We start from the raw sequence: 10,500 nt of genomic DNA on the forward strand, positions 1-10,500 counted from the left end.
TAAATGTGGAGAAATGAAAATATACACATTTAAATATGTGAAACTGCACCAGAAAAAAAATCTTATTAGCATGCATTTTCTGTGACTCAGACTCCCTCACCAAATCCAGCAGCAGGGAAATTTAAGAACAGGTTTTTGTCCACAGACTGGGATCCACCCACTTAACTTTGATGAGCCAGTGGCCTCTGAACTTTGGTTTCCATTGTTCACCTTCTATTCACCTGGGGCACGGGGGATGTTTTAGCTTTTCCAGACGCTGGTCTTCAGATCAGCAGACACAATGGTTGGAGTTACAACTCTCTGACACACTCTGGATTTCTTGAGCATGGGCCAAGGCTTACCCTTCCAAATTCTAAGCAAACAGCTTGCTCTTTCTGATCCAGATTTGGTTGCTGCCCTGTTGGTCATTTCTTCTTTGCATGAATTTAGAATTCAGTTCTTCATCCTCAAAAGCCTAACTGAAAAGGAAACGGTTCGCACATTCTCTTTGGCAGATTTTCCTTGGAAAACCCTCATGAGGAACTGGGCTTTCCATGTAAAGATCTTACTTTATTGATATATTTGTGTTTGATTTATAATCAAAACTGAGTCCACTTCCAGATTTTAATGGTGTCCCCATTGAGTACTGGTGTTTGACTACACTTTGCCCCCTGCTCCCCGCTCCCCACTCCTAACTCAGTGCCCTTCCTCCAGGCTCCTGGCTTCAGGCTGTGCCCCTCTCCCCCATCCGCTCCTTGCGCTGCCACCATGTGCAGCCGAATCTTTTCTCATCGCCTTTGCACTGCAAAATCGGCAGGGGCAAAAATAATACCTATGATAACGTAAAGAGGCCTCGGAACAACTCGAATTAGCAGTACAAAATCCACAATTTTGACAAGTTTTAGTCTGGGTAGACCAATTATATTCGGGGATAGCTGTGAAATTGTGCAATCTGAAACAGTAAGGTATTTTTCAAGTAGGCAACAGAAAACAAGATTGTGAGGAAATCACACCAATTTTCACTTTCTTTCTAGCTCGTTGGTTTCACTAAATGCTGAAACGAGAATATGATCACAATATTTCCAAACTGATTGTGTAACTGCTCTGTAGCTTGACCATGTGCCTCCCAACACGCATGATAATACAAGTGGTGTGTATCTGGCGGGTTACCCATGAAACGAGTGTGACAGATCGTATTTCTGGTTAACTGTTAGTTCCTTATGACCTTAGACTTTGCCTGTGTATGTAATAACACCATCTGCTGTCTTGGGTAGCAATACCACCTTTTTACGTGAGGATTACTGTTCTTACTTCGTAAACAACAGTGCTCAACCCGAGGTGTTGAAACTCGAGCACAGAATTATTTAAATTCTATTACCGCTGGAAAGCTTGAAGAAAGAAATTGATCTTCTTCCCTATGCTGGCTTTATTGGCTTCACCTAAAATATCATAATTTATATACCATAATAAAAGCATGAAAATGGTTTCCAAGTTGTATTCTTGGTGTGCAAGATGAAATGTTTTAAAAGACCTCTGACTGTTACGTCTGTCCTGTTTGGCTTCTTCCAGACTAGTTTCTCATAGTGTATAAATCTCTGGGAAATTTCCCAATAAAACAGACAATTAAGAACTAATTCCCACAAAATGAAATGAGACGAGACTTTTTTTTTTTTTTTTTTTTTTTAACCATCACTCAAGATGACACCTCTCCGTTTGGGGACATGTTGAGAATCCTGCTGGCGTTCGAGAAATATCAAGACATCTAACGTGTCTTCTACAACAAGGCAAATGTTGCCAGGGTTTTAAGTGGGCTACCTCTGTTCCGGAGCCACGGACAGAGGCACCTGTAGAATGAATTCTTGATGGCTGGGGAGGCGGGAGGGGGAAGCATTTACTCTTAATCTAACAAGGTTCATGCTGTACAGTGTACTGGACTGGTGGTGTCATCCTCCAACCCAGGAAACACAACTTCTAGAAAACAGGGGCTCTACGGAGCAGGAGAACTGGTTTGCACCCAACTGCTGTCTCCTGCACGAGGGGGCGGCTGCACCCTTCTGAGTCAGGAAGGACTCCATTCACCAGTTCCTTCGTTTATCTGTCTGCTAACCCATTCCCAGCCTTGACCCCAAAAGGAGCTGAGGTGAATGGAAACTGCCATTTGATTTTACTAGGGAAATGACAGCTCCTTCAAGGTGAATGCTTTTTCACAGCAACTGTAACTTTTCATTCCTTAACACGGTGATACTTCTACGAAGTAGAAACGAGCATTGGAGGATAAAGCACTCTAGGTCATGTGTACCTGATTTGGAACTGACTTTTGTTAAGAACTGTAACAAGGCTCATAGGATTGACCGCGATAAGCCCAGCATTCCACGACCCATAACTTTATGCTAAAATATGGACACTTCACAGGGTATGAGGTTTTGGGGTTGGTTTTTGGGTGGGGGGGTTGGTTAATTACGGGGAACCGGAGAGGTTGGCCTGAACGCCCACCACATGAAAATAATCAAGAGGTCGTCTGCCAACAGAAAACAACTTCAAAAGTATGGAATGTAGGATTCTGAGCCTAAACCACTTGACAGCGTCCCAAAAAGGCATGTCCTGACATGTTTTCAGTATAAGAGGGCTTCAGCATTCCAGGCTTTTAAAAGAATGTCTCCTGTTACAGCTAAAAGGGGCTGCTTCTCCTTTTCCACATTCTGAATTCATGGAATCTGGAAGTCTGATTCTGGGACACTCATTTTCAAATGTATTGAGTAATTTTTATATGAAAAGCAAGGAATATGGCTCTTTTTTGTTTTTAGAAAAATAGTGGAAACATCCACATACGTGCTTCCCACCAGCACCATTTCTGAAATACATAGAATTTTAAAACTTTGTTAGGTTTTTTCCTAATCAGACCCAAATGAATGAAACACATACAGGAAGTCATGAATGTAATATTTCACTACAGTTAACAAATTTCAAAATATCAGGATTCCTAGAACTTATCCCCCCTAACATCCTTTATAAATTCAGTACAGAGCCAGCAGAGAAGCCGCACAGCTATAAGCAGAGGAATCCTGGGTGAGAATACAAAAAAACCCCTCAAAACAAGTTTCCACATCCTTCTGATCTATCCAGCCAAATGCCCGTCAGTGTGTGGAACAGTTTTTTGTTTTTCTCAACTGAGGTCCTCTTGAGTAATCTGAAGGGGCTGCCGATAGGATATTGAATCTTTGCCCATTTTGTATGAAGTATATACATATATACATAATCTTTGCCCATATATATATATATATTAAAATACATAAATATATTTAAAATAAAATAAGGCGGTCTCTGGTGGAAAGAAATATTTTCCGTAAGTCTTGAGACACTTTAATTGGGCATATTAATGCTGATACAGATGCTTTTGCCCTGGCTAACTTAAACTAAGTACAGACCGTGGCTTAGACACTCCTAGCCTGGGATCGGAGCCCAAACCAAGCAGACATAATGTTCTCAGATGATGTGATGATCTGGTAGCCACTTAACCTCACAACTTTATTTGGATGGCACAATGCCCCAAAATAATGGGCAGACACTCGCTGGTCATTTTTCTGCATTGTTTTGTGATGCCACGTGTGTCGGGCTTGGGTCTGTCAAATTCCCCTGTAGTCCCGTTAAATCGCCCAGCATGGAAAGGGTTTGAGTGGAAATGGCATCAAGTTCAGCGTCTCCTCTCCTGGTACAGAGAAACACTGGGCCCAGGCTGTCCCAGTGACCTGCTTCAGGAGATCTGCCAGGTGTATGAACAGAACCTATGGTTCCTCGGCCACTTCCTGTGCAGGTATTTACATGTATGTAAAAAAGAACCTGGGAAGAAAACAGAAATAGGAGGTAGCCCACCAGTGGGCTAAAGAAAGAACTGCAGTCTGGGAAACGTGGCTTCTAGCTGTTGTTTACCTGCACGTTTTCTTTGAAGGCAAGGTCTTCATTGCCTTGGTGCCCCAATAAATTGAAAAAGGGAACGGACACGACGGCTTTGTCATGGTGAAGAAGAACGAATTGATCTGTTAATGCAAATATAGGTAGGTCCGTAGGTAGTGCAATAAAAGCAACCTGGAAAATGTTCAAAATCTAGCTCTCTCTGAAATGCTGAGAGATAGCCCCTAGGAAGTTTGCATGTGTTGTAGTTCGCAGGCAAGTTTCAGCTGGGTTTCCTCACTTAGGAATTTGCTGGAAGGGCTGACAAGGTGGGCCAACAAGTCCATCAAAGTTCATCCGTACTTGCATTTTAGCTGTCTGTGACAAGCTTTTTAGTAAACACACTATATTTAGGCAGTCGCCCATTAGGAAATCTTTCTCTATTTCTGTCTACCAGTGGTCTTTTGTTGGGGCACAAACTCAGGCTGTCTGTCCCCACACAGCTGTAGTTAGTTTTCTTCTTCCCTGTGTCAACTGAACGTGAATCTTAATTGTCTCAATGGTTTTGCACTCCCCTTGGCAAACAGGCATTGCCGTGTGGGCACAGGAGCGGATGTGCGCATGCGGACGTGCACTTACTCCGATTAACAAATGACAGCCCCCCATGAGTCTTTTAAATTTTTCTTTTTTTTCCTTCTGCAGGGAGCTCTCTGTGTCTCCTCTGTACATAAAACTGACCACACACACAAAAAAAACGGAGAAATAATTTTACTGTTAAACATTTAGATCTTTGGGTATTATTTGAATCTCACCTATACACATAAAATAATTGTTTTAAATGACAATACTACTTTTTTTTTTCCTGTTCTATTCTTTGTTATGGAGAAGCTGTTGGGTTGGCCCTTACTGCTTCTTCGGGAAGAACTGTTCTAGTATGTTCCGGGGAGGAGGGTAAGTTCAGGGTCTCCCTACGTTGCCATCTTGGATTGGAACTCCTTCTTCTACCTCTTCTTCTTTTTTGTTTGTTTTTTGTTTCTAAACACATTAGACTAGAGCAAGTAAGCCACCAGCACAGATTATTGAAACCCCATTGGTAAAGGCCAAATTTTCCCACTGATTGGCATTCTTTTACAAAATATATTTTCAGCTTGTCAAGAGAAAGTCAGTCTAGTTCATATTGGCTCACTTCTTTTTCATAAGAAGTACAAACAATGACAACGAAGGCCTATTTGGAATAAGTTATGATCCTTTTGCTTCCTATAGGCCCTTTACAACCATGAAAGGCTATGGAATGTCTGACTTGACTTTTTTTTTTTTTTTCTTATTTTTTCTTTTCAGGGCCCCCTAGCCCCTTGTATTTATTTGTCTGAGTGCAGAGTAGCCAGGATTGGAATCCTCTAACAGAAATTAAATGATTTCATGAGATTTTCCTTTTTGTTTTTAAGAAAACACGTCATACGGAGTTGGAGGTACAGTATTCCAATCTGGTGACTGCCCAAACCATATCCTCACCCAACTAAATCCCAGAATGGAAGTCTTTTATCCTACCACCAACATTGATTTTGATCTAAGGTTCATAAAGACCAGCACAAAATAGCTTGCCATTTAAGGAGTCCCATCCCAGGTATGGAGGGGTGGCAACTGTCTCTCACCTCTACCATCTCCCTCTATCTGTTGTGACTGTTTGTTGTTCTTTGCATTGTATGTCCTGTGAACTATCCTAGAGTTGCTTTTTTTTTCCCCTATAAAAATAGAGATTGGAACATCTTAACATTCTTTTTGTTAACACTCACAAATGTTAACACTCTCTTGCTAGGTTTCTATACTGTACTTACATGATTTTTTTAATTTTAATTCAAAATGCGAGTAGAATCTTCTAGACTACATCATTAGGCAACAGGACTCATATCTGGATTTCAGTTCTGATACCTTTAATGCTACTGTAAGCAAATCACTTAATCTTTCAACACCTTAGGTTTTGGCTTCTGAAAAAGAATGACAAGATAATAGAATTTGTGATTGAAATATCTTTTTTGAATGTCCATATGAAAGGTATAATAAACACAAAGTGATCATATGATCCTTAACCTTTTATAATTGCAACATCTTCCATTTTTTCAGTCCCCTTACTACTGAAAGTGTATGCAGGAAAGTCACATTTTAAGTAGGTAAGCTAATGAAAGAAAATTAACCCTCTTAATTTCAAAGATTATCCTTGAAGCTAGTTCACTATTTTGTCAGCATCTTCCTAGTGATATCTTTAAAAGGATTTTGGCGAGTGTCTTAAATATCCGTTAAACCCGCATTCAGACATTTTTCCAGAAAAGTACATTTCATCATGCTCTTTCCAAAAAGTCAATAGCAGGGTTCTGGCAGCAAATGGCTGTTGAATCCCTTCCAGTTCTCCTACAAATTTCCTTGCAGACTGAGCGAGTGTGTGACCTCAATCTCTCCTTTGTCTGTATTTTTCACTTAGCTCTTTAAATTCTGACACAGTAACTAGTTAGCCTACATCAAGACCCCAATTTTTACTCTAAATGGGGACCTATACATATGTTTACACATAGGCTGGTGACTAACAGCTTCTGTGTATAATATGCGGGTGATTAAGAGCTCCTGTGATTTTATTTGGCCTGATTCTTAGACCCTCCACAGAGAGTTTATCTCCTCCACATGCAAAAGTCTCTTTAATATCCGAATGCTTTCTGTGCACAGGGGAGGCAGGCTGCAGGGAGAGGTCAAACTGAGGGAAAGTATTTCTAAAAAAAGTGTATTTGCAATTTGAAAACCAGTAGAACTCTCATAAAATGCTATTACTTAGAAGAAAGGCTCTCCTATCTACTAAAACAAGGTTCATTTGTGTCATGACTCTCCATAGTATGTATAGATGTATTGACATTAACAGACACGTTCAAGTCCATATTTATAATTTTTTTTAAAGTAGAAAAGCCCTGAGTAGCACATGCACTCTTCCAATCTCATGGCAATTTTGCCCAAGTACTAGGAGCTGAAGATGTTATCCACAGACATCCAAATGACACGCGGCTGCCTTTTTTTTCCTCCTCCAAATATGCCAGGGTCAGAGTTTAAGAAGCTCTAGTATGGTTGCAACATCATGCTATTAATAGAAACTGCACTCTAAAGAATGAAGGCTGTGATTCCACATGTGAATATAGGGTGAAGTGCATGAACTCAGCAGTCTCTAGGAATACCACCTCGTGAAGAGCACACACGTTGCAACCCTCCCCCACACACGTTGCAACCCTCCCCCAGCTGCGTGTCCTCAGGGCGGAGTTCCCTCAGGGTCCTCTGGAAGGAACCATGTTTTTTACACTGCCCTGTGGACTGTCAGTACAGGGCTGTGGTATGTTAACAAGAGCATCTCCACGGGAGTAAGCTCCGGGGTCCAGATTCAGATTTTAGATGTTTAATGCTCACACAGTGGAAACCCATGTAAATCGCAGTGTGGGGAGGGCGGATTTATTCCACCCTGAGCTATTGCTTAGAACTGCTCCCTTTGGCTTAACATCCGATCACTTCCCTTATTCCTGTGTTTTGATGGTATCATACAGAATGGCTTTCCTTTTGCTCCTAAACTGTGGCTTTTTATTTTTAAAAAGTCTTAGAAATTAGAGCTGGAAAGGACTGTTGCTTCATCTAATCTTGGCAAAAGTGTTCCCCATAGAATATTTCCTTTAGTTCTTAAGACAAATTGCAGCATTTCGGCGTTCTGGTTAAAAGCCAGCCTCAACCCACCACCCCACCAACCCTTCATGCGGCCTCCACCTGCCTGTCCACATATGAACCTGTAGGAGCTCCCTGCAGCCAACCTGGTAACCTTGACTCTGAGTGGCAAAAGACTGTCATAATGCTCTTCTGAAAGGACCTGCAGCCTTAAGCAAGAGGGCAGAGTCTACGTGACTAAAACATACCAACTTCCTCTTTCATAAGTCATCACATGATGAACTACAATTACAATTCCTGCCTTGTCTCTGCGAATTGCAGACGCATTGCCTCACCCTAGAAACCCTGCTTCTGTGTGTGGAGGAGGCGGCTGTAGCTGCGGCAGCAGCCGCTTTGGAAGGGATCCAACTCCAGTCTGTGCCGGGAGGGAGGGCGGAGGGTGGAAGACGAAAACAAAGCTATGTTTACTTAGCATAGATCGATAAAGCTGCTTCGGAGCTACATGAAAGGCCAGGCAGCATGAAAGACTTTTGATACAATATAAGGAATTGCTGCCCCGGATCCAGCACCAGCCTTAACCCCCTTGATCCCGGAGCCTTTTATGGCAAGAGAGACCAGAACTGAAACAGCCTTTCCATTCTCCAGCAGGCATTTCATTAAGGAAGTTACAACAACTCGGTTTCGACATTAAACTCCTAGTGTGAAATAAAAAGGAAATGTCCTTCATTTGGAGAAAAAAAGCTCCGTTCTACAAGAATCCTTACTTAGTCCCTCTCAAGGCAGAATTTGTATCTCAGTATTTCTATTTTGGGATGGAACGGCAGGCTCTCCCTTGAGGATATTACAGTACCAGCTTGCAGGTAAATGAGTATAATTAGGCCATGGCTCTAACACAGGAGGGTTTTTTGGTTTTTTGTTTGTTTGTTTTTTAATGTTCCAGTCACTGCCTAGTGGGGGCCATCTCTTGGGGATGTTCAGATGGCTAGTCTCTCTGCAGCACAAAGACTGGACTTCCTCCACTTTGGGCAGTGGCCCAGAGAGAGAAGTCACGTGCTACAATGAGTGGCACAGGGTCTCCATGGAGAGTGACCAGAGGGACAGGTCCCGAAAGACATTCCAGGCAGCAGGTACCAGGAGTGACCAAGCCCACTGGCACCAGCTGCTCCAGGGAAGGATCTGGGCAGGCCCAATTCTCCCAGCTAGAAGAGGGTGCGGCAGGATTGCAATTGCAAGCAAGATCCGGGAACAGATGGGGAGACCTTTATGGCAAGCGCACCTTCTCTGGAAATCCCCAAGAGAAGACATGCAGGGTTGGCCTGTAAAAGCATTTAGGTCTGGCTTTACGTTTTCTGTGCCACTTTCGAACAGGTTTCTTCATGTGCTTTAGACAGCTCCCTCCACTGCTTTGCTGAGGGTGTTTTTCCTCTTCGTTGTGGTTAATCCTTTGAAGCAACCTGGCATTTTCAATAGCAACAACTAGAGAGAAACGTCAGCAGGATTTTTTCTCTCTCCACCTACCAATCCAGTTGTAGGAAAGATAATATAATTAGTACCCTGTTCTTCCCACACTTAACCAGCCCATTCCAGTCTCAGGGAGCGATGTGGGCCTGTTTTCCAACAAAAGAAGCTCCAAAGGGCCGCCCTTACAGAGTTGAAGTGTCTAAGTCCCAACTGAGAGTGACTAAGCCCCCGTCTATTAGTCAGTAAGACTAACGACCAGCCAAAAGTGATTTACCATAACACACACCAGCTCCTCCTCCTGATAAAAGTGTGAAACTAGAGTGCTCACTTCAGTCTGGGCATAGTCTGCGGCTGCCAACAGCGGCAGAGCACAGCGGGCCTAGCAGGCTCTGCGGCCTCACCCCGCCTTCGCGCCAGGCGGGTTTGCACACACCAGGGGGGCTACCCTGGCCTCGGCCGCGCCCTCGGTCCCGCCCCCCTACGGCGCCGGGGACTTCAGCCGATGGCCCGGCCCCGCGCGACAGCTGCCTGCGGGGCCCACGGGCCGGCCCGCCAGCCACCCCCACGGCCTGCGCGGACCCCGGCTCCCGCTCCCCGCGCCACCTCCAGTTCAAGTTTGGTGCCGCGGGCGGGGCCTGGAGGCCCACTGTTGCCGGAGGGGGCGGAGCCTGCGCGGTGACGCGACCGCGCTGGCCGTAGACCCCGGATCCCTGGAATGTGCATTCGTTCAATGAGGCCGCCAGTGCCAGCCGCGCCGAGTCACGTCCGCGCGGAGCATGCGCACTGGGCGGTGGCGGCGCACGCGGGTCCGCGGTTCTGCGCCCACGTCACGCGCCCGCCCCGCGGTCCTACATAAGGCGGCTGAGTCCTCCGGCACCGCGAGGACCCCCGCTGCGCAGGGCGGGCCGGTGCTGGGGAAGAGGGGAGGGCGGGGCTGAGAGGAAGTCTTGGTGTTTGCGAGGGGTACGGCGCTCCCGCCCCCGTCCGGGAGGGCTCCGCCGAATGGCGTGTGGACGCAGTTCCAGGCTTGGGAACAGTCAGACTTCTCTGTTAGTAAAACTTAAGGGCACCGCCGGCGCGTGTGTCCTTCCCAGACAAATGCGAGTGTGAAAGCACTTAGTGGAGTGCAAACGTAACTCCTTAAAAAACAAAACAAAACTGTGAACCACGCTAGATTTAAAATCCCCAACCTCAAGAGACTGACAGCACCAAGTCACAAAGTGGCGTTGCTTTTAAAAACACGAGCATTAGCACAATGTGGCCCAAACGTTCTGGAGGGGAGGAACGGTGACCGAGTAGTGCAGGCAGCCGAGCGGCTGGAGAGAAGCAAACCACGCTTGCACCGCCTTCACCTCGGGGACACCGGTCGCGGCGCGGACGGGCGGCGCTGCCTCGCGGGCGGGCGCCGCGGAGCCGGCTCTCCCGGCAGCGCTCGTTCTCTCTCCGCGCGGGGGGAGGGGGAGGGCGCGAGCGCGGGGGAGGGCGGGC

This window comes from Ailuropoda melanoleuca, chromosome 6 (assembly GCF_002007445.2).
Source record: "Ailuropoda melanoleuca isolate Jingjing chromosome 6, ASM200744v2, whole genome shotgun sequence".
In the NCBI taxonomy this organism is placed as follows: Eukaryota; Metazoa; Chordata; class Mammalia; order Carnivora; family Ursidae; genus Ailuropoda; species Ailuropoda melanoleuca.